Below are 24,820 nucleotides of genomic sequence, written 5' to 3' on the forward strand. Positions count from 1 at the left end.
TCTAAGCAAAAAGAAGAAAGCCAAAGGCATCACATTACTTAACTTCAAATTATGCTACAAAGCTGTAGTAACTAAAACAGCATAGTACCAGTACAAAAATAGACACATAAATCAATGGAACAGAGTAGAGAACCTAGAAATAAAGTCACATACCTAAAACCAACTGATCTGACAAATTTGGAAAAAATAAACAATGGGAAAAGGACACCCTATTCAGTAAATGATGCTGGGGAAATTGGCTAGCTATATACAATAATGCAAAAGAGTGAATCTGAACCCATATCTCTCGCCACACAGGAAAATCAACTCAAGATGAATTAAAGACTTAAATGTAATACCTGAAAGTATTAAAGTCCTAGAAAAAACCCTATAAAAAACTTTTCTGGACATTGGCCTAAGCTAAGAATTTATAACTGAGACCCCCAAAACAAATGCAACTAAAATAAAAATAGGCAAATGGGCTTAATTAAACTACAATGCTTCTGCACAGCAAAAGAATAAATGGAGTAAAGAGACAACCTACAGAATGGGAGAAAATATTTGCAAATTATGTTTCTGAAAAAGAATATTTGGAATCTACAATTAACTCAAATAACTCAACAAGAAAAAAATAAACAATCCCTTTAAAAAGGGGCAAATGACATAAACAGGCACTTCTCAAAAGAATACAAGGTGCCAAAAAACAAAAAAATGTTCAATATCACTAATCGTAGAAATGCAAATGAAAACTACAATGAGATATCATCTTATGCCAGTCAGAATGGTTATTAGTAAAAAGTCAAAATCAACTGAGGTTCATGTTGACACAGACAAAAGGGAACTCTTGACACTGTGGGTGAGTATATAAATTATTACAACCTCTGTTGAAAACAATATGGAGATTTCTCAAGGAACTAAAGATAGAATTACTATTCTACCCAGCAATCCCACTGCTGGGCATCTATCCAAAGGAAAAGAAATCAGTATATTAAAAAGTTGCCTGCACTTAAATGTTTATCACAGCACTTTGCACAATAGAAAAGTCATGGAATCAACTTAAGTGGCCATCAACAATTGATTCAATCAGGAAAATGTGGTGTATAGATAGATAGATATAGATATATATAGATATATAGATATATACAGGTATATATGTATATCTATATATCTACGTATATAGATACATAGATATCAGCCGGGTGCGGTGGCTCATGCCTGTAATCCCAGCATTTTGGGAGGCCGAGGCAGGTGGATCACCTGAGGTCGGGAGTTTGAGACCAGCCTGGCCAACATGGGGAAACCCTGTCTCTACTAAAAAATACAAAATTAGCCGGGCATGGTGGCACATGCCTGTAATCCCAGCTACTAGGGAGGCTAAGGCAGGAGAATCACTTGAACCTGGGAGGCGGGGGTTGTGGTGAGCCGAGATCGCGCCATTGCACTCCAGCCTGGGCAAAAAGAGTGAAACTCCGTCTCAAAAGAAAAAAAAAAGATATATAGATATCATGGAATACTATGCAGACATAAAAAAGTAAGGAATTGTGTCCTTTGCAGCAACATGAAGGAGCTGGTGGCCATTATCCTATGAAAAATTACTCAGAAACAGAAAATCAAATACAGCATATTCTCACTTATAACTGGAAGCTGAATAATAGTTACATACAGACATAAAGATGGAAGTAACAGGCACTGGGGACTCCAGAAGTAGAGAGGATGGAAAGGAAGGTGAGAGTTAAAACGATTATCAATTGGATACAATGTCCACTATTTGGGTGATGAGCACATGAGAGGCTCGAGACTCACCTTTATGTAATATATTCATGTAACAAACCTGAACATGTACCCTCCTGAATGTAAAAATAAATAAATATGATGTCTCTGGTAGATTTTGTAAATATTTTTCATCAGCTAATTAAATTTCTTAAATTTTTAGTTTGCAGAAATTTTTTTAAAATCATGAATAGGTATTTAGCTATATAATTTTTAATGACTCTATAGAGATATTCATATAATTATTCTTTTTTATTAATGTGTGAATAACTTTAACTTTTTTATATATTTTAAGCTCTAGGGTACATGTGCACAATGTGCAGGTTTGTTACGTATGTATACATGTGCCATGTTGGTGTGCTGCACCCAGTAAGTCCTCATTTACATTAGGTGTATTTCCTAATGCTATCCCTCCCCTGCTCCGCTCACCCCATGACAGGCCCGTGTGTGTGATGTTCCCCACCCTGTGTCCAAGTGTTCTCATTGTTCAGTTCCTACCTATGAGTGAGAACATGCAGCGTTTGGTTTTCTGTCTTTGCGATAGTTTGCTCAGAATGCTGGTTTCCAGCTTCATCCATGTCCCTACAATCGACGTGAACTCATCATTTTTTATGGCTGCATAGTATTCCATGGTGTATATGTGCCACATTTTCTTTATCCGATCTATCATTGATGGAAATTTGGGTTGGTTCCAAGTCTTTGCTATTGTGAATAGTGCCACAATAAACATATGTGTGCATGTGTCTTTACAGTATCATGATTTATAATCCCTTGGGTATATGCCCAGTAATGGGATGGCTGAGTTGAATGGTATTTCTAGTTCTAGATCCTTGAGAAATCTCTACACTTTCTTCCACAATTGTTGAACTAGTTTACAGTCCCACCAACAGGGTAAAAGTGTTCCTATTTCTCCACATCCTCTCCAGCACTTGTTGTTTCCTGACTTTTTAATGATCACCATTCTAACTGGTGTGAGATGGTATCTGATTCTGATTTTGATTTGCATTTTTCTGATGGTCAGTGATGATGAGCGGTTTTTCATGTGTCTGTTGGCTGCATAAAATGTCTTCTTTTGAGAAGTGTCTGTTCATTCCTTTGCCCACTTTTTGATGCGGTTGATTTTTTCTTGTAAATTTGTTTGAGTTCATTGTAGATTCTGGATATTAGCCCTTTGTCAGATGGGTAGATTGCAAACATTTTCTCCCATTCTGTAGGTTGCCTGTTCACTCTGATGGTAGTTTCTTTTGCTGTGCAGAAGCTCTTTAGTTTAATTAGATCCCATTTGTCAATTTTGGCTTTTGTTGCCATTGCTTTTGGTGTTTCAGTCATTAAGTCCTTGCCCATGCCTATGTCCTCAATGGTATAGCCTAGGTTTTCTTCTAGGGATTTTATGGTTTTAGGTCTAACATGTAAGTCTTAATCCATCTTGAATTAATTTTTGTATAAGGTGTAAGGAAGGGATCCAGTTTCAGCTTTGTACATATGGCTAGCCAGTTTTCCTAGCACCATTTATCAAACAGGGAATCCTTTCCCCATTTCTTGTTTTTGTCAGGTTTGTCAAAGATCAGATGGTTGTAGATGTGTGGTATTATTTCTGAGGGCTGTGCTCTGTTCCATTGGTCTATATCTCTGTTTTGGTACAAGTATCATGCTGTTTTGGTTACTGTAGCTTTGTAGTATAGTTTGAAGTCAGGTAGTGTGATGCCTCCAGCTTTGTTCTTTTTGCTTAGGATTGTCTTGGCAATGCAGGCTCTTTTTTGGTTCCATATGAACTTTAAAGTAGTTTTTTTCCAATTCTGTGAAGAAAGTCATTGGTAGCTTGATGGGGATGGCATTGAATCGATAAATTACCTGCGGCAATATGGCCATTTTCATGATATTGATTCTTCCTATCCATGAGCATGGAATGTTCTTCCATTTGTTTGTGTCCTCTTTTATTTCACTGAGCAGTGGTTTGTAGTTCTCCTTGAAGAGGTCCTTCACATCCCTTATAAGTTGGATTCCTAGGTATTTTATTCTCTTTGAAGCAATTGTGAAAGGTAGTTCACTCATGATTTGGCTTTCTGTCTGTTATTGGTGTATAGGAATGCTTGTGATTTTTGCACATTGATTTTGTATCCTGAGACTTTGATGAAGGTGCTTATCAGCTTAAGGAGATTTGGGGCTGAGATCGGGTTTTCTAAATATACAATCATGTCATCTGCAAACAGGGACAATTTGACTTCCTCTCTTCCTAATTGAATATCCTTTATTTCTTTCTCTTGCATGATTGCCTTGGCCAGAACTTCCAACACTATGTTCGATAGGAGTGGTGAGAGAGGGCATCCTTGTCTTGTTCCAGTTTTCAAAGGGAATGCTTCCAGTTTTTGCCCATTCAGTATGATAGTGGCTGTGGGTTTGTCTTAAATAGCTCTTATTATTTGGAGATACGTCCCATCAATACCTAGTTAATTGAGAGTTTTTAGCATAAAGGGCTGTTGAATTTTGTCAAAGGCCTTTTCTGCATCTATTGAGATAATCATGTGGTTTTTGTCTTTGGTTCTTGTTTATATGGTGGATTACATTTATTGATTTGTGTATGTTGAACCAGCCTTGCATCCCAAAGGTGAAGCCCATTTGATCATGGTGGATAAGCTTTTTGATGTGCTGCTGGATTCAGTTTGCCAGTATTTTATTGAGGATTTTTGCATCAATGTTCATCAGGGATATTGGTCTAAAATTCTCTTTTTTTGTTGTGTCTCTGCCAGGCTTGGGTATCAGGATGATGCTGGCCTCATAAAATGAGTTAGGCAAGATTCCCTCCTTTTCTATTGATTAGAACAGTTTCAAAAGGTATGGTACCAGCTCCTCTTTGTACCTCTGGTAGAATTAGGCTGTGAATCCGTCTGGTCCTGGATTTTGGTTGGTAGGCTATTAATTATTGCCTCAACTTCAATTTCAGAGCCTTTTACTGGTCTATTCAGGGATTCAACTTCTTCCTGGTTTAGTCTTGGGACGGTGTATGTGTACAGGAATTTATCCATTTCTTCTAGATTTTCTAGTTTATTTGCGTAGAGGTGTTCATAGTATTCTCTGATGGTAGTTTGCATTTTTTGGGATTGGTGGTGATATCCCCTTTATCATTTTTTTATTGCATCTATTTGATTCTTCTCTCTTTTCTTATTAGTCTTGCTAGTGGTCTATCAATTTTCTTGGTCTTTTAAAAAAACCAGCTCCTGGATTCATTGATTTTTTTGAAGAGTTTTTTATGTCTCTATCTCCTTCAGTTCTGCTCTGATCTTAGTTATTTCTTGCCTTCTGCTAGCTTTTGAATGTGTTTGCTCTTGTTTCTCTAGTTCTTTTAACTGTGATGTTACTGTGTCAATTTTAGATCTTTCCTGCTTTCTCTTGTGGGCATTTAGTACTATAAATTTCTCTCTACACACTGCTTTAAACGTGTTCCACAGATTCTGGTATGTTGTGTCTTTGTTCTCATTGGTTTCAAAGAACATCTTTATTTCTGCCTTCATTTCGTTATGTAACCTGTAGTCATCCAGGAGCAGGTTGTTCAGTTTCCATGTAGCTGAGCAGTTTGAGTGGGTTTCTTAATCCTGCATCTAGTTTGATTGCACTGTGGTCTGAGAGACAGTTTGTTATAATTTCTGTTCTTTTACACTTGCTGAGGAGTGCTTTACTTCCAACTGTGTGGTCAATTTTGGAATAAGTGTGATGTGGTGCTGAGAAGAATGTATATTCTGTTGATTTGGGGTGGAGAGTTCTGTAGATGTCTATTCGGTCTTGGTGCAGAGCTGAGTTCAATTCCTGGATATCCTTGTTAACTTTCTGTCTCGTTGTTCTGTCTAATGTTGACAGTGGGGTGTTAAAATCTTCCATTATTATTGTGTGGGAGTCTAAGTCTCTTTGTAGGTCTCTAAGGACTTGCTTTATGAATCTGGGTGCTCCTGTATTGGGTGCATATATATTTAGGTAGTTAGCTCTTCTTGTTGAATTGATCTCTTTACCATTATATAATGGCCTTCTTTGCCTCTTTTGATCTTTGTCGGTTTAAAGCCTGTTTTGTCAGAGACTAGGATTACAACCCCTGCCTTTTTTTGTTTTCCATTTGCTTGGTAGATCTTCCTCCATCCCTTTATTTTGAGCCTATGTGTGTCTCTGCAAGTGAGATGGGTCTCCGTAATACAGCACACTGATGGGTCTTGACTATCCAATTTGTCAGTCTGTGCCTTTTAATTGGAGCATTTAGCCTATTTACTTTTAAGGTTAATCTTGTTATGTGTGAATCTGATCCTATCATTATGATGTTAGCTGCTTATTTTGCTTGTTAGTTGATGCAGTTTCTTCGTAGCATTGATGGTCTTTACGATTTGGCACGTTTTTGCAGTGGCTGGTACCAGTTGTTCCTTTCCATGTTTAATGCTTTTTTCAGGAGCTCTTGTAGGGCAGGCCTGGTGGTGACAAAATTTCCCAGCATTTCCTTGTCTGAAAGGGATTTTATTTCTCCTTCACTTATGAAGCTTAGTTTGGCTGGATATGAAATTCTGGGTTGAAAATTCTTTTCTTTAAGAATGTTGAATATTGGCCTCCACTCTCTTCTGGCTTGTAGCATTTCTGCTGAGAGATCCACTGTTAGTCTGATGGGCTTCCTTTTGTGTATAACCTGACCTTTCTCTCTGGCTGCCCTTAATATTTTTTCCTTCATTTCAACTTTGGTAAATCTGACAATTATGTGTCTTGGAGTTGCTCTTCTCGAGGACTATCTTTGTGGCATTCTCTGTATTTCCTGAATTTGAATGTTGGCCTGCCTTGCTAGGTTGGGGAAGTTCTCATGGATAATATCCTGAAGACTGTTTTCCAACTTGGTTCCATTCTCCCTGTCTCTTTCAGGTACACCAATCAGACTTAGATTTGGTCTTTTCACATAGTCCCACATTTCTTTGAGGCTTTGTTTGTTTGTTTCTTTTTACTCTTTTTTTCTCTAAACTTCTCTTATTGATTCATTTCATTCACTTGATCTTCAGTCACTGATACCCTTTCTTCCACTTGATGGAATCAGCTACTGAAGCTTGTGTATGCATCATGTAGTTCTCATGGCATGGTTTTCAGCTCCATCAGATTATTTAAGGTCTTCTCTATGCTGTTTATTCTAGTTAGCCATTCATCTAATCTTTTTTCAAGGTTCGTAGCTTCTTTGCAATGGGTTTGAACATCCTCCTTTAGCTTGGAGAAGTTTGTTATTACCGATCATCTGACTTCGTCTTCTTTCAACTGGTCAAATTCATTCTCTGTCCAGCTTTGTTCCATTGCTGGTGAGGAGCTGTGTTCCTTTGGAGGAGAAGAGGCACTCTGATTTTTAGAATTTTCAGCTGTTCTGCTCTGGTCTCTCCCCTTCTTTGTGGTTTTTATCTACCTTTGATCTTTGATGATGGTGACGTACAGATGGGGTTTTGGTGTGGATGTCCTTTCTTTTTCGTTAGTTTTCCTTCTAACAGTCAGGACCCTCAGCTGCAGGTTGTTTGGAGTTTGCTGGAGGTCCACTCCAGACCCTGTTTGCCTGGATATCACCAGCAGAGGTTGCAGAACAGCAAATATTGCAGAACGGCAGTTGTTGCTGCCTGATCCTTCCTCTGGAAGCTTCGTCTCAGATGGGCTGTATGAGGTGTCAGTCAGCCCCTTCTGGGACGTGTCTCCCAGTTAGGCTACTCAGGGGCCAGAGACCCACTTGAAGTGGTAGTCTGTCCATTCTCAGATCTCAAACTCCATGCTGGGAGAACCACTACTCTCTTCAAAGCTGTCAGACAGGGATGTTTAAGTCTGCAGAAGTTTCTGCTGCTTTTTGTTCAGCTATGCCCTGTCCCCAGAGGTGGAGTCTACAGAGGCAGGCAGGCCTCCTTGAGCTGCAGTGGGCTCCACCCATTTCGAGCTTCCCAGCTACTTTGTTTACCTACTCAAGCCTCAGCAATGGCAGATGCCCCTCCCCCAGCCTCGCTGCTGCCTTGCAGTTGCATCTCAGACCGCTGTGCAACAGTGAGAGAGGCTCCGTGGGCATGGGACCCTCCGAGCCAGGCACGGGATATAATCCCCTGGTGTGCCATTTGCTAAGACCATTGGAAAAGTGTAGTATTAGGGTGAGAGTGTCCTGATTTTCCGGGTACCATCTGTCACGTCTTCCCTTGGCTAGGAAAGAGAATTCCCCAATCCCTTGCATTTCCTGGATAAGGCGATGCCCCACCCTGCTTCCACTGACACTCCGTGGGCTGCACCCACTGTCCAACAAGCCCCAGTGAGATGAACCCAGTACCTCAGTTGGAAATGCAGAAATCACCCGTCTTCTGCACTCACCCTGGGAGCCGTAGACTGGCACTGTTCCTTTTTGGCCATCTTGGACCCTCCCTTTTTATTTTGTTTGTTTTTTTTTTGGAGATGGAGTTTTGCTTTTGTTGCCCAGGCTAGAGAGCAATGGCATGATCTTGGCTTACTGCAGCTTCCACCTCCTGGGTTCAAGCGATTCTCCTGCCTCAACCTCCCAAGTAGCTGTGATTACAGTGAATAACTAACTTTTGAATGCTAAAATACCCCAACAATTTTTTAAAAAACCTGAATTGATGATGATGATGTAATATCTAATTAATATCATTCTGAATTTGTGTTTTTTAGTATTATCTTTAGGATTTTAAATCTATGACTATGTTAGACTATTACATTATTTTTCTTTTAGTTATCTTGTCTAGTTTTGGTATCTAGGATATGTTTGTTTCATAAAACGAGCTGGGATGTTTTTCCCTCTCCTCTGGTAAGTGTTATGTAATAGGAGTATTATTTTTGTCTAAAACGTTTGAAAAAATTCACCATTAAAGTTATCTTGACCTGAGATCTTTGAAAGTTTTACATAATGATTTTACTTTCTTTTATATTTCTGTATTTTTAAAAATACATTTCATTGAAGTTTAATATTCAACTTGGAAATATAAATGTCATACATAAATACCTACATATTTTTTAAAATTGTAGTAAAAACATTTAACATGAGATCTACTTTCTTAACAATACAGTATTGCTAAACATAGGTGCACTGTTGTTCAGTAGATTTCTAGAACTTATTCATGTTGTATAACTTTATACCACTTGAGCAGCAGCTCCCCCATTCTCCCATCCCCCAGCCCCTGACAACTACCTTTCCACTCTCTGCTTCTATGAATTTGTTTATTTTTGATACTTCATATGAGTTTACTTACCAGTATCCATCTTTCTGTGACTGATTTTGCTCACCATATTTTCCCAGTTTATCCATTTGTTGCATGTGACAGAATTTCCTCTTTTTTAAGGCTAATATTTTATTGTGTGTATATATCACATTTTCTTTATCCATTCATGCTACAATATTGTTTCAAATTTTTTGTCTATTGTGAATAATCCTGTAATGAACATGCTTTTACTACTATCTCTTTCAGACTCTAATTTCAATTATTTTGTGTATATATATTCAGAAGTGTGACTGCTGAATCATATGTTGGTTCTATTTTTAAGCTTTTGAGAAACCTCATACTGTTTTCCATAGTGGCTGCACTAATTTACATTCTAATCAGTGGTTTTAGTTTCATGGATAGATATTGGGTTATTAAATTTTTTTTGTATTTCCTGTCTCTTTAAGTGGTTAATTCATTGAGAAAATTATCGATTTAATCCAAACTGTCAAATTTATTGGCATAAAGCTGTTAATAGTAACCTCCTATATTTAAACTGTATAGAATTAGTTGTTATCTTTTTTATTCTCTCTCTCTATATATATATATAGAATATACACCATTTGAACTCTAACCTTTTATATATATGTATGTTTATAAATGACTATTGTTAATTTTTAGATATATATATAAATGTTGAGTTCAAATTATATACAGTCTGCATATATTCTGTATATATTTATATATATATACAGAGAAAGACAGAATATATATATATATATATATTCTTGATCAGTCTTGAAGTTTTTTTTCCTTGATCAGTCTTGACAGTTGTTTTTAATCATTTTGAAAAACCAACATTCAGCTCTTTTTGATTGTTATTAATTTTCAGATAGTTGGAAAGTTTCTTTGTCATTGATTTAAAGCTTAGTTCCAGTGCAGACATTCTCTAAGTGATTTAAATCTTTTAACATTTTCTGAGACTTTCTTATGGTGCTGCAAGTTGTCGACTACGGTACATATTGTATGCATGTGTGAAAAGAACGTGGGCTGTTTTTGTTATGTTGGTCTTTTTTACATGTCTGTAAGATCAACTGAATTAATCCTCTTTTATCCTATTTTTCTTAAATCATTTAGAATATATGTTAAATTCTTCCCTAGGATTGTCCTTTTTTCTGTTTACTCTCTCAGTTTTGGGTATATGTACTTTAAATCCTCTTAATGAGTTGCTACAGATAAAAAATGGCCATGCCTTCCTAGAACATTGATTGTTTGGGTACTGAGACATCTCTCTCTTTATTTCTGCTAACAGGTCTTGTATTGGAACCCACTTTGATATTAGTTGTTAATATTTGAGTGTTATGTATTTTCTTAACATTTCTCTTCTAAATTTTCTGTCATTATATTTAGTTTTTGTAAACAGCACAGTTTTAAAAATTCAGTATTTGAAATATTCAATTGATTTATACAAATGTAATTACTGATAGAGTTGGCTTTATATCTACCATTTAACATGTGTTTTAAATTTGATTTTTTTAAATATATTTTTTCTTTTTGGCCTGTTTTAGATTATTTTTGGATTGAATTTTGGTGTTGGTTTGTTAACCTACATTATCTTGACTAAGACACCGTTGATTATTTCCTCATGTGGTTTGTAAATTTCTTTGACAGATTATTTTGCCTTAGTCATAGAGATTTGTGACCATGCTTATACTAGATTATGGCACAGTGCTGCACAGAGATTTTTGGTTAGTTTCTGCTGGAAACGCCAGGGTTTTCAACAATTTTGGCTTTTTTTTTTTTTTGGTGCCAGTTATAACATTAATATGTCAGTTTTGGAATACCTTCATGATAAGAGTAGAGATTTAAACTTGGAGATTTCTTGCCTTTTGGGAAATATTTTTTTTCTTACCTAGAGCTCTAGGCAGAGATTTTATGCTTTCTTACTGCCTTGCCTTAGACAATGATTTTCTAGAATAATTAGTTTCTCTAATCTTCTTTTCTTCGAAGGGGCACTGCTTCCATGATCTCAACTTATGCAGATGTTTTAGGGACAGCTCTTTACCTTCCCTGGTCCAAAACTTCATCTTCTGTTTTGCTGTGAATATTAAATTATAAGTTTCCATTTTTTTTTTTTTTTTTTTTTTGAGACGGAGTCTCGCTCTGTCGCCCAGGCTGGAGTGCAGTGGCGTGATCTCGGCTCACTGCAAGCTCCGCCTCCCGGGTTCACACCATTCTCCTGCCTCAGCCTCTCCGAGTAGCTGGGACTACAGGCGCCCGCCACCACGCCCGGCTAATTTTTTGTATTTTTAGTAGAGACGGGGTTTCACCGTGGTCTCGATCTCCTGACCTCGTGATCCGCCCGCCTCGGCCTCCCAAAGTGCTGGGATTACAAGCGTGAGCCACCGCGCCCGGCCTAAGTTTCCATTTTTAAGGCCTGCTTTGGCTTTATTTTTTCTATTTCTGGCACTTAATAATTTCAACTCTTTTAAGCTCAATTGTGTATGTGTATTATTGTTTGTTTCCTTCCTATGTGTTTGTAGTGAGAGTGGGTCCATGTTAGTCTGACATTTGCTGGGACCCAGTTTCATTTTATGTAATGCTTATCCCCAGAACATAAGTATTAGTAAGCTTAACTTTCAGTTAAGAAAACTGTTGTTTTAGAGATGTTCATTGCTCATTCAAGACTTCCCAGCTTGTAGGTGTGTAGAATATGAATTTGTTTCCATTCTGGGCTGGCTTTAAAGCCCCTCTCTTTCGAAAGAGCAACAAAGAGGGTTCGATTTCTGATTAGCATATTTTACTTGGAATATGTGCTTCAGACTGCCAATGATTTGGATAATACCCAGCTTCCATAAGATGGGGCTTTTCTGAACCATTGCCTTAACAAACTAGTGATGGTGAATTGTTCTTAATTTTGACTCAACTTCAGTTTCCCTTGACATTGCAGTTCATAATAAATATTAGGAATTTCCTGTTATTTGTGAAACAACAGTCATGAGTCTTGGTTGTCAGTGTATAGTTCCCTACTCTGTATACCCACAGTGTTTTATTTATTTTGGGGGGATATTACTAAATTTTTCAGTTATAGGTTTTTGTTTACCCAACTGTCCTTATTTCCCAAAGTAGACTAACAGCTTCCAGAGGATGATAACCTGGCTGATTATCATAGTAACTTTTTATTCCTTAAACACCTAGAAGAAAGCTTTTGTTGTGTGTGCCATCCAGTGGTACGAGTGTTTGCTTCAGACTGACATAGCTGAAACCCACACCCGGAGTTATCCCTAGTTGATGGAAATTATCTCTGCCAAGATTATTACCCCATCCTGGGAAAATCCACATCCAATAATTGGTTGATCTGAGGGTACCAGGGTCCAGCTCCCATGCCTCTACTGTGACATCTCTGAAGGGCTATCCTAGAATCAGAAAACCCATTAGATTGGCTGAAGCCCCTGTTGTTCTTGCATTCCAGTTGAGTTGGTCCATCTGCCCAGTCATGATGCTGTCAGTAACAGACCCCAATAACCTTTCTGGTACTCTAAACTCGGAGTATTAGAATCTGACTCCCAGGACAACTGACCAAAGACAGCATTATCTAGATGGGAGATTCAATTAAATGTTTTACTTGAATTGGATCCATTTGACTGATTCTGGACTGTAAAGGCTCATAGAAAAAAATATAGATTAATAATCTATAAATCCAGGTATCTATTCTTCACTGAGAAGACACTTTAATTTGGCTTCTTCTTGTTGCTACTATGACACTGAGTTACTTGCTACATATTTGGGGTATTGGATGCCTAAAATTATTATTGTAAAAATGTTATCATGAATTATTGATGCACACTCACTTATCTCACTTATTTTTCAAAATAAATGGTAAGGTTCCCTATGTTTACATTTGGAGAATTCAGCATCAGCTATACCTGAGGCATAGAACACATAGATGCATCATTGTTACTCCCTTTTGACAAGCAAACATTAACCATACTGATATCTTTAATTTCTTGCAATTTCAATTTTTATATCTAAATTTGGAATTTCCTTCTAAACTGTAATTTTCCAAGATAAGAAAAGTTTATTTTTACTACAATATCCTCCTTGTGACTAACAAGATATTCTTCATGGGGCTGATACACAATAGAATTTTAATTAATTGAGTTGTTGATAGATCATCTTACACAAATATTTATGAAAAAAGTATTCAATTGAAAAAAGATGACCCCTATTTAATAATAAATAACATTTTAATGATTCAAGTTATTAGGCCATTTTCTTTTTTTTTTTTTTTTTTTTTTTTTTTTGAGACGGAGTCTTGCTCTGTCGCCCAGGCTGGAGTGCAGTGGCGCGATCTAGGCTCACTGCAAGCTCCGCCTCCCGGGTTCACGCCATTCTCCTGCCTCAGCCTCTCCGAGTAGCTGGGACTACAGGCGCCCGCCACCATGCCCGGCTAATTTTTTTGTATTTTTAGTAGAGACGGGGTTTCACCGTGGTCTCGATCTCCTGACCTCACGAAGGCCATTTTCACTATGATAGTTATTCAAAATAGACAAAACTGAGTTTAAAAATTAATTGAAGTTCATTTTCTTCTGTAAAAGTATTTGTCAACGTTGGAAGTTGGTTGTGTATAGGTGTGAGTGTACATGCAGGGCATACAACGTGGCTGAGGCAGCTGGTTAAGTATGTTTTTAATGACCTATGAAGATAAATTCTCTATATCACAAAAGTGTTATATTTGATGACAGATTCATGTATATATCCAGAAAACTTAGCTTTGGCAATTTCCTATGGGTATTATTTATCAAGCAAAACATGAATTGTACACTATAGGAAGATAAACAGAGCGAGTTCAATGTTTTGGCCAAAGAATGCAATGTGAAGTCAGGACTAAGGGAGAAAAAAAAAATACCACTACCTGAGAGTTCCAATTTGAGTAATATAGCAAATTACCTGTCAGTTCAAACAATGCCCTATGGCAGAAAAGTTTGCACTCTTTGGGCTTAGCTATTTGGGGGATGCCAGAAAGCACCAGACATAGTTCAATCTTCTTAGGACAAAGGAACCAGCTGAACAACTAGCAGATGCATATGAATAAATGCTATTGCTCAGGTCATTGGTGACAGTTCTGTATAGCCTTTGTGGACCCGATTCCAGAAATAAATAAGTTCACAAATGGAAGGTGGCTAGAAATACTTCCTGGAGGATTTTTTATATTTAATAAACTTTATATTTTAGAAAAATTTTGGATTTTTAGAAAAGTTGCAAGATTATAACAGAGTTTCCACGTACCCCACAGCCAGTTTCATAGTTAATATTTTCAGTAAATGTTTGAAAATAAGGTGTTTCTGCATAGACATATGGGAAGAAGATATTTATAACATTCACAACACTGAGAGAGGACCCTGACATAAATTAGATCCTCAATAAATATTTCTGATGCTAACAAATAAAATGTAGATTGTGCTCCAATATTACAAGGCCTTTGATACCCAGGTGAAGTAAGATGTAATAAATCCTGTAGGCAATGGTAAACTATACTTTCAAGGATAATTTGATACCCAGAAAAAAAACAGAACTTAAAAATTTTTAAAATAATTACAACATTTATATTTATCTTGGAAAAAAACAATGATGATGACAACAAAAACCCCAAAACTGAGTTCATGTTCTGACCCTCAAAAGACCAAAAGTTTTACTTCTTTTTTCCACAATTCAAAGGCATGGTATGTGTAATCAAAGTTAAACCCAGTTAATCCCAAATAGGAATGAATTATAATTTGAGTTTATTTTCTAATGGTCAGCATAGTCCAGATGAAGAATACATATATTTCATATAGTTTTCAGGTCATTAACAAAGTGGACATTTGGAATTTGTGTTGGCTTTCCTAAGTCAAAAAAGACAGTATTCTATATAGTGCAGTTTTACGGTCATTCACATGTCTTCATAGACATCAAATTTTCCCCCAACCAGTGTGTGAGGTTACACCAAGGGTGAGCTTTTCATTTTTCATTTGGGTTTAGTATTGCTTTTAGCCCATAGTAAAACTCTGATAACCAAAAAAAAAAAAAAGGAGAGAAGAAGCCATTAACACCACATAGAAAGAAGTCATGTAATTTTGTCATTTAACATTGGTGAAAATCACGTTCTTTATGTGTAAAATGAGATATTGTAATAATTAAGCAAAATAACACATTTAAAGCATCAAGCACACTGCCTATAACAAAGTTGCTGCTTACCTTCTATTAGGTTACCTCCTCTTCATCTTCACTACCCCTCCATATTGCTTTTCATGACTGGACATTTACTTCTCAGAAGAGAATGCATTTCTGTGAGGAAACTTGTTGTCTCATTACCTGTCCACATTTTAGGGACTGAACTAATTAGAGTGTAAAAACTCTTTGTTGGGGCCTGGCGAGAGGGGGATAATAAGGTACTACATCAGGTCATGCTAAACACACGAAAACAGAAAGCAGAAACCCTGCATCTAAGAGCTGGATTATATTAGGTTCCCCTCTGCTGAGAAGAGAATGAGAATGGCTAGCTGCCAGAACTATTTTCTTTCATGGTTCCCAAGAAAGATGTACACAAAGAAGAAGAGGCCAGGCAAATCCTACATTTGTTACTGTAAGTATCCCCTCTCCCCCACCCCTTGCAGGCTCCTGGTGAGAGATGCTTGGCCAAGTGGAACTTGAAAGAACACTCCTGATGAGACTAAGGGGTTTCCTTTCCCATGGGGGTTGGCCTGCTTTCTGATGGCAATGGCTTTCTGCATCCTCCAAGAATTTAAAAAGGATTAATGTTGGAACAAAGAAGGTCAGGCAGCCTTTGTTGCTCAAGGTCCATGTAATTAAACAACTCTATGGAAGAGCAAAAGGGGAGATCCTTAATAAGAAAAGTGAAAAAGAGAGATCTTCCACCAAACACCCTATCCCTAGCACTATGACCAAAATCTGACCCTCCAGTATTCCTCCTCTATCCCCCTGGACTTCACATTAGTTCCTTCATGTGCCCTCCTCCTATTACTAGCATAACAATTGGTGCTTAGGTTATGCTGGCTCTTTAGCTTTCCATATTTAATTGGCACAATTTCCCCAACATTTCTTCATGTGATTCTTGCTTTCTATTTTTGTAGCATTCATGCTAGCCTGGCATTTGACGTAAAAGCTTCCTAACCCCATCAGTTCAGAGTTAACCTTAGAGCCTCGACTAGTGCTTTACATATAGGCACTAGTCTAGGTGCTAAGATTCTCGATTAGTATTTGTTACATGAATGAATGAATGCACACCCTTCACCCTATTCTAATCAAGGTTCTTTTTCCCTGTGTGAGTAATATATTAAACACATAGCTTTGATTCTCCAAAGTTAGGAATATTTTTATTCGCATCCTATTCCATCTCCTTTAATCACATTTTGAAACTAAATACAGCCGTGTTTCCCCAAATACCCTATCTAATACCACTAAATTGACCAGCCCTACTTTTTCTGCTCTTTTACCCCCCTCTCTGGAATTTCTTTTTACTATCTTCCTTCACATCAAGGTATTCCTGTGAAAATTATTTTCATGTGTTTAAAACTTGCATCTGTATCAAACACAAATAATTCAAGAAAAATTATATTTTATTCTTATTTTTAGCCCTCTTAACATATAGCATGGTACCTTATACACTTACTGGCTACATAGTAAATATTCATTTAATCAATATCAATTTCAAAGACCTCATTAAATATCTTGGCATATACATAGAACACTGAAATGAAGACACTATATAATACACATTTTCAGTGATTTATAGGGATTGGCAAAAAGGAGAGACATCAATATGGACTGAAGTCACAGAATGAGTTTCCTGGAAGAGATGCTTCTTGATGTGACCCTAGAAGTCAACACTCTCTTTTTGCTAAGGAATCAGCCAATTCATATGGTAATATTATTCTACTTCATGAATGACTATGTTCACGCAGCATAGGAAGATTCAGAATTGAAAAGATCTATAGGCATTTAGAGAATATGGGAGGGAATGAAGAAAGAGAGAAGTCAGCACTATCACAAGGTCCATGTAGGGAGAAGGAATCCAGGTGCCCACAAAGAGAGAATCCTGGACAGGAATTTGAGGTTTTGCCATCTCCATCAAGCTACACCATCACCTGGGCTTTACTTGTCCCATTTGAACAACAAATTTGTTTAACTGAATGGTCTGTAGATCTTTCAGCTGTAAGAGAGCTGGGATTTCCTGATTCAAACAGCAGGCAGATAGAGAGCTTAAGAGAAAACCACCCCAGGTTTTATCTACAAGGGCCAATTAAAGACAAATCATTTGAGTCGTAGAAAGTCTTTCACCCCTTCCGAACTACTCTGAACATTTCCACACTCTTGAGACTCTTGATATATATAGTCTGGAAGTGAGTGAAGGTTTAAACCTTTATTTGCTGTTAACACATACTGCCTAAGAAATAAAATGATCCCTAAGTATGATTTCTGTGTATAAACTCCTTGTAGCTATTATTGAGCTCGAAATAGTTTCTCCAAACTTCTATTAAAATATCAATAGTATTTTTCAGAGCTTAAATTGAGCGGTGATTTTATTTCAGGCTGATCCTATAAACCACTTTTCTTCAAAGATTCTCTTGTTGTTGCTAAAAATGAAAGCCATTCAAACGAGCAGTGATTGAAACAGTGAGAAAGAAGGGGGAAAAATCAATACCGCATTTTCCAGGGCACTGTCTCTGCTTTTGAAAAGAGACCATTAATAATGTACTTATGGGAGAGGCAGCCAGTTGCTCAAAGTGCATTCAGGGGTGAGTTGAAAGGACAGATTTCTGGGAAGCCTCTCAAGAGAGAGATTGCTGAGAAGTCAAAGCTCACTGGTGGAATCTGCACCAAACTGACTCAAGACACACTAGGATCTGGAGCTAAGTGGAATGCTTTGCAGCCTGGGAAATGCTTCCTCTTGTAACTCATCTGCGCATCAGTGGAGACAGGGCTAAGAGTGGTGTAAAGCAAAAAGGAAAAAATTAGCATCAGTTCCCAGTGACTCATGTGCTTATTGTGTCTCCCAGTCTGATGTGTTAAATCAAGACCAAACTCAGCAGCCAACCTAAGTCCTCAGTAATGAGGTGACCATGATTGCCCTTCTAGGCTTCACTTCCATTTCTCTCCAGTGTTCTCCTGCTCCAGGCTGTTTAGTAGGCACAAAACTGGAGAAGTTCTAGATGAGAGAAAGTCTGTGGTTATACTTGAAATCTGAGAGGTTTTGGAGTGAAACAGTTTTGTAACTGCTAACTGATCTCTCTCTTCATATGAAGGAATCTGAGAAAAGCTATATTTAAAAAATATTCTGACTTATTAAGCAGCAGTAAGGATTCCAATATGGGAAGAAGACGCCAAATGATAGTGGTAAAAAGAGAAATATTTCAGGAAAGTAGAGAGGGATTAAAGCCAAGATGAAGGATGAAAACCTATCCTAGGTTAGAAGAATGATTAGTACAAATTTATGGTCACAAGAGATATAAAACAGACCTAGACTGAACAGAATGCAAAGTTCTATGTGCTACAGAGTGATAAAGTGGATTGAAAGATGCCAAAGAATGCCAGAGCCCCTGTTACTGGCACAGAATAGAGTGGTATGCAGTAGGTGTGGCCATTTCCTTCTGAGATTTGAGAATACTCTGATGTGCGTAACTGAGAGGTGACTGTCCTGTCTTCCTGTAGCACACAACTAACCCATGAAATTCTTCGAGAAACCATCAGGCACATCAGTGGATATATTTTTCTTTTGGCTGTTTGAAATGCAAAAGCCTTCAATATCTCTTGGTTTGGCACTAATAGATAATAGCCATTAACCTGGGCCACAGATGTAAAATGTCCTTGAGTTCAAATTTTGCGTAGCTCTTGCTTAGTCACTTGGCTCACTTTCTGTCAATTTCTTGACTTCTTTGGGTCTCAGTTTTTTCAGTGTGAAATGGATATGATATTAGTACCCAGTTTATGTAATTGTTAATAGGAGTAAATGAGTTAATGTTGGCTCGTATGTCCATCTGCCAATTAACATGTTTAAAAGCTATACTCCTGATATCTTCTACCTTTACCCCAGGAAAATTGGCTTCTCCTGTATTCGTGTACACCTCAGTTAACGGCAACTCCTCTCTCCCAGTTGTTCAAGGGAAAGTATACACAACAAACAAACAAAACTAGCATTGAGCTTCACCTGCAAAATACACCTAGAATTTAACCACTGATACGACTCTGCTCCAAGCCATAATCCTCTCTTGCCAGTATTTCTGCAAGTCTCCTCATTACTTTGCTTCTGCTCCTGCCAGCGTATTATCCGGCCTTAATGCAGCAGGTAAAATGATGATGTTAAAACACGTCAAATCTTGTCACTCTGCTTAACAACCTCCAGTGGGTTGCCATTTTTAATTCAATAAAAGGCAAGGTTATTTGTTATGTCCCCAAATTTATTTTCTGATCTTCTGTTTTTCTGTCTTTTCTTCTTTAGCCATATGGGCTTCTTTCCTGTTCATTGAATAAACTGGGCACACTCTTGCCTCAAGGCCTTCATACTTTCATGTCTCCTTGCCTAAAATTCTCTTCATACAAGTCACCATGTCTATAATATATCTGCATGCAATATATTTCACCATCCTTAGATGGTTACTCAAAAATTACTTTCTAGGTGAGTTTTTCCCTGTCTACCCATTGAAAATTTGAAATCTACCCCACCCATCATTAAACAATATATGTCTTGCACTGGTATAACTTTTCCTTCTTATTACTTATTACCAATGTAATGTGTACTCAACTCATTGTCCCTTTTCCCTACTAAAATAATTGCAGGTAATTTTATTATTTTCGCTGCTGTATGCTCAGTGACAAAAAGAGAGCTGGCAAATAGTAAGTGCTTGATAAATATTTGCACAGACATGTGTGCATGTATGTGTATACACACGTACATTGTTTCCTAGCACAATATCTGACATATGTAAGAGCTCAATAAATTTTATGTATTATATTAAAATTTGCTCCTTGGGCTGCTACTAGATATTCCATGATTAAGAAATTTCAAAAGTATCTGGAAACGCTGGATTAAACAAAGTTATGCTGCTTTATTATCTTTGTATCGATGGCAGGATCTCTCTGCATTTTTATTATGGGGATAGAAATCTACAAATTAGGGATATGTGATTCGGCCTTTCTCAAGCTTCTGTAAGCACGGAAACCTTTGTGAGTATAGCTCCTCATAGGATTTGTGATCTACTGGTCATACTCTGAAATGCTGCTCTAGCAACTTTGGAGTTATGCATAAGAAATGGTAGTGAAAGAGGATAATTGCTTTTATTTCACTTGGAGGTCATTTTCTGAAACAGTAAAAGAACTTGGGGAAAGCATACAATTGGTAACACAGTAGGATTTCCAGATCATTATTTTTGAAATCAGAAAAATAAACCTGTGGCAAGGGGTGGAATGCAGTTTATACACACCCAAAAAAAATGAGTTTGGTAGAAAGCCAGCAGATTTATTTAGAAAAAAAGCAACTGAAATTTGAAGAGGAAGGAGAATGTACAGAAATATAACTGCAAAAAGGGCATGATAGAGGGAAGCAGGAATGATCAGGGAAGAACCAACAGCAGCATCACAGCTTATCAGAAGTACTGAAAATAAAATAATACAGAAGGAGATTTAGACTCAAAGGTTTCCATAGATGTGGACAGAGTGTGGGTAATAAAGTAACTGGAAACAATAATATATTTGTAAATCCCTTAGCAAAAAAAAATGTACTCTCCTGAACTTACATAAATTTGGTTAGGTAGTATCTGTGTGGTACCCTAAAATGTTGAAAAGAAACAAGCTTACTAGAATTAGAGGACAATATCAAGAAAATAAATGTGTTAATAAAACTTCAACATCTTGAGCTTTATCTTAGAGGAGAAGATTTGGACAGTATGGAAGAAGAGAATATCAACAACTGCAATGTTGGAAGTAGATACTAGGCTACTTGAACTGTGGGCCATCTGCTCTGAAAGGCGTATTCACAATGGAGTACATAGATATGTCCTGTGCCCAGAAGACAGTAGTGAGTGACAAGAGGAGACTCACGTATCTGGATGACTGTTTGAAGTCTCTAAAAGAAAAATCTAATAAACTCTGAACTTGCCTTCCTGACAATCTCAGCTCTCAGGAGGTCCTAAAAAGGCAATGAGGAGAACTGCTACTCTGGAATTAATTTTGACTAACAAGGAAGAACTGCTTGGTAAAGCAGAAGTGACAGACACCCAAGGAGAAAGTGACCATGTCATCTCAGAGTTTATAATAATCTAAGAAGGGAAGGCTGAGTATAAGAGCACTACATTATAGATGCTGGTCAAAGATATTTAAAAATATTTCAGAAAGCATGGCCTCTGAAAGAAAAAAATGACTACCAACATAATAGTGTGAAAGGGAAAAAATGAACAAAAATAAATGACTACCAATATACGAGTATGAAGGGGAAAAAATAACATAAGTTCAACTTATTAATATATCAATAAGTATATACATATACTATGTATATACACATGTATACATTATATACTATACTAGTATATATAAAATGTATGACAGTTTAGGTCACATATGCATTTTATTATTAGGCAATTCTGAAGTAGTTTTTTTTGCTATTTATAGATTAAGCACTTTTCACAGAAATTAAGGGATGGGATTAAGGTCATTGAGTAGCAAAGTTAAGTCTTATAACTCTATTGTTCTTGAAAAAACACTTCTCTCTCTATAAACAATATTGCCTCTTACAGATAATTTTATGATTACCTTGAGCTATATTAGAAATAAAAGCAACATATACAAAAGATACAAAAGGATAACATCAAATGATAAAAAATTAATAAAAGACAAAAAACTGGAATGAATTGGTGCTTTTGTGCCAAGAGCAATTAAGAAAATACAATACTCTTAAATTTCTAAATAGAACAAGATAAAGAAGGAAGTCTACTGTTTAAGAACAGCTGGTGTCATGTTAATAAATACTAGAGCAAGCAACATTGTTCAACTTTACCTGCTCTTTACTCAATCCAGGAAAAGCTTTTCATAATTGGATGAGGTAGAATAAATATGATGATTAATGACCTAAAAAACAAAAGAGAATAAGAAATTACCTAGTATCTTTAGATGAATTCAAGTTTCCAGACCAAATGAATTAAATCTCAGAGAACTAAAATAATTTGCAACTGTAATTATAAAACTGTGATTGAAAATCCTTAAATAATAATGGAGAATAGAATTGATATCAGGAAACTAGAATTGGGAGCAAAACATTTATCAAAAATGTGGGTAGGGTGAGTCACCGGATTCTGTAAAATACAAACTGAGAAGATAAGGAAGAAAGCAATTAATTTCATATCTTTGCATAAAACCTTAGACTAATATGAACACATTAATAGAGTTAGCTAGGAAAGCAGTGGTTATCATTAGGAGTCTTCCCAGGTTCTCTAAAACATGATTATCTCAAACTTGTTTCAGTTATTAGTTAAAATAGTTTGATAGAATGTTTAGATTGCTAGATAAGAAAATGCTGTTACAGTATGGCTCTGAATTTCTGGACATTTAATATGGTGGGAAGGAATTGATTTCTGAGAATCCTATACAAATGATTTTCCCTTGCCTTCTCCTCCAGTGTGCACAATGAATTATATTTATGATTACCACTGATACTTGCAGGCATTCAAATTTACTCAACTTTTATTCAGTGACTTTTTGGAATACTTGAGAGTTATAGCACATCAGTAGAGAAACAACCTTTTTAACACAGTATTTTACATTTATTAAAATATACACTACATAGAGGATAGTCCCCCAAGTAAAAGTGTATAATTCAATAAATTTTCAAAATTGACTACATTTCTGTAACCAGGAAACAGATTAAGAAATATGTTTCCAGACTCCAGAAGCATTGCATGTGGCCCTTCCCAGTTACTGTTCTTCTCCAGAGAAATAATGTCCTAATGTTTAACAGCATAAATCAGCCTTGTCTGTTTTTACACTTATATAAATAGAAAAACACAGATACAGTCTTCTATGTCTGCCTTTTGTTCAATATTATGTTTGAAAGATTCAGACATGTTGTTCCTTATGGCAATGGCATATTTGTTCTCACTGGCATATAGAATTTCTTCCTGTAATTATACCATAATTTATATATCCATTGTACCAGTGATGGATATTTGAGTTTTTTTCTAGATGGGGCTATTGTGAATTGTGCTGCTATGAACATATTTGTATAAACTACGAATGCTTACACAAAATGAAATGTGTAATATCAATAGTCTGATATCTATTAAAGAAATTAAATTCATAGTTTAAAACTTTCAATATAAAACGATAAGAAATAATGCCACACTGAAGATCCACTGATGACTGCTTAAATTCATGAGTAACTCTTAAAGGAGAAACACAATATTTGTACAGTCTCAGAGTATCTCACCCCAAATATTTATTAGTTGCCATGTTAGCTTCAACAAATATTAAAACATTCCTCGGAGGATGGATTATTTTCCCTCTGCTTGAGGGTGAGCTGGGATAGTGCTTTGCCTCTAATAAAGAGCATACAGGCAGGGAAAAAAAGTAACTTTGTAGAGAAACCTGCAGGATACCACCTTAACCAAGTGATCAAGTTTTATACCACTAGCAATACATATCAACATCATTTATCCACTGATATGATGTGCCAACAACATAACATCTCTATGGTATTCTACCCTAAAATCCATAATCCTAAGCTAAAAATGAGAAAGCAAATTTCAATTGAGGGTCATTCTAAAAAAATATCTGTTCAGTATTCTTCAACAGTGTCCAGGTCATCAAAGTCAAAGGAAAACTGAGCAACTGTCACAGATTAGAAGAGACCACAACTAAATTAGTATCTGGGATTGGATTCCAAAACTAAAAAAGTATATTAGTAGAAAAAAATGAATGAAATCCAAATAAAGTGGATAGTTAAAACTCCTAGTTTAACTCAGAATTTAATGTTAATGTTAATTTCAAGGTTAATTTCTTAGTTTTGGTAAATGCACCATCGTTGTGTAAGATGCTAACTTTAGTAGAAGCTGAGTGAAGAGTGTTGGAGAACTCTGTACTATCTTCATAACTCTTCTATAAGTCTAAGGTAGTTCAACAGAAGTTTTTAAAAGAGGAAAGTGATTGTAAATTACCTCAGAAAGCAAAAAACAATACATGTTTCAATATCTGTTTTCTTGGCAAGTTTTTTTGGTAATAAAGGTCTGTTTCTCTTTTGGTATGTCCTTCAGTCCTTAGAGTGGCATTCTATGGACTGTGAGATAATGTGCATGTTTTTGTGGCAGAGTTGTGTATGGAGAAGTTCCTTTCTAAAGGATCCCTACAGTGGCATTGCTTGTACCAGAGCCTACTAATCATTTATGAACATAGCTAGTGCTGTAACCCTTCTTGTCATAAGAGCTTAAAATCAGTTCTGCCATCTTCTTTAATATTCTCTTATCTCTTCTCCAAAAGAGTCTGTATACTCAGTCCTTTGCTCCACCAGCCAGTAGCAAAAAAGCTTCCTTTCAATTAAGCTCATGTAAATAGCATAAGAAGGTGTCATAAGTTCCAGAACCATCCAGAATCTATTTCGATTTAGCTAAAGCTTCTTGTTACAATATACATTAACATGGACATTTAATTAATTTATTAGCTAATTAATTTACATTTTACAGGCATGTAACCAACAAAATCTTTTAAGTTAGAAAGAACCGGCATTGCAGTATCTTTTAACTGATCAGAATTTTACAGTATTTAAAGTGAGTTAGCCCTAGAGCAAAATAAAGGCACTCAAAAAACAAAACCTATTGAGTGATTTTTCACTTCTCTATGTTATCTTCAAC

The sequence above is a fragment of the Symphalangus syndactylus genome, chromosome 1, assembly GCF_028878055.3.
Source record: "Symphalangus syndactylus isolate Jambi chromosome 1, NHGRI_mSymSyn1-v2.1_pri, whole genome shotgun sequence".
NCBI classification, from domain to species: domain Eukaryota; kingdom Metazoa; phylum Chordata; class Mammalia; order Primates; family Hylobatidae; genus Symphalangus; species Symphalangus syndactylus.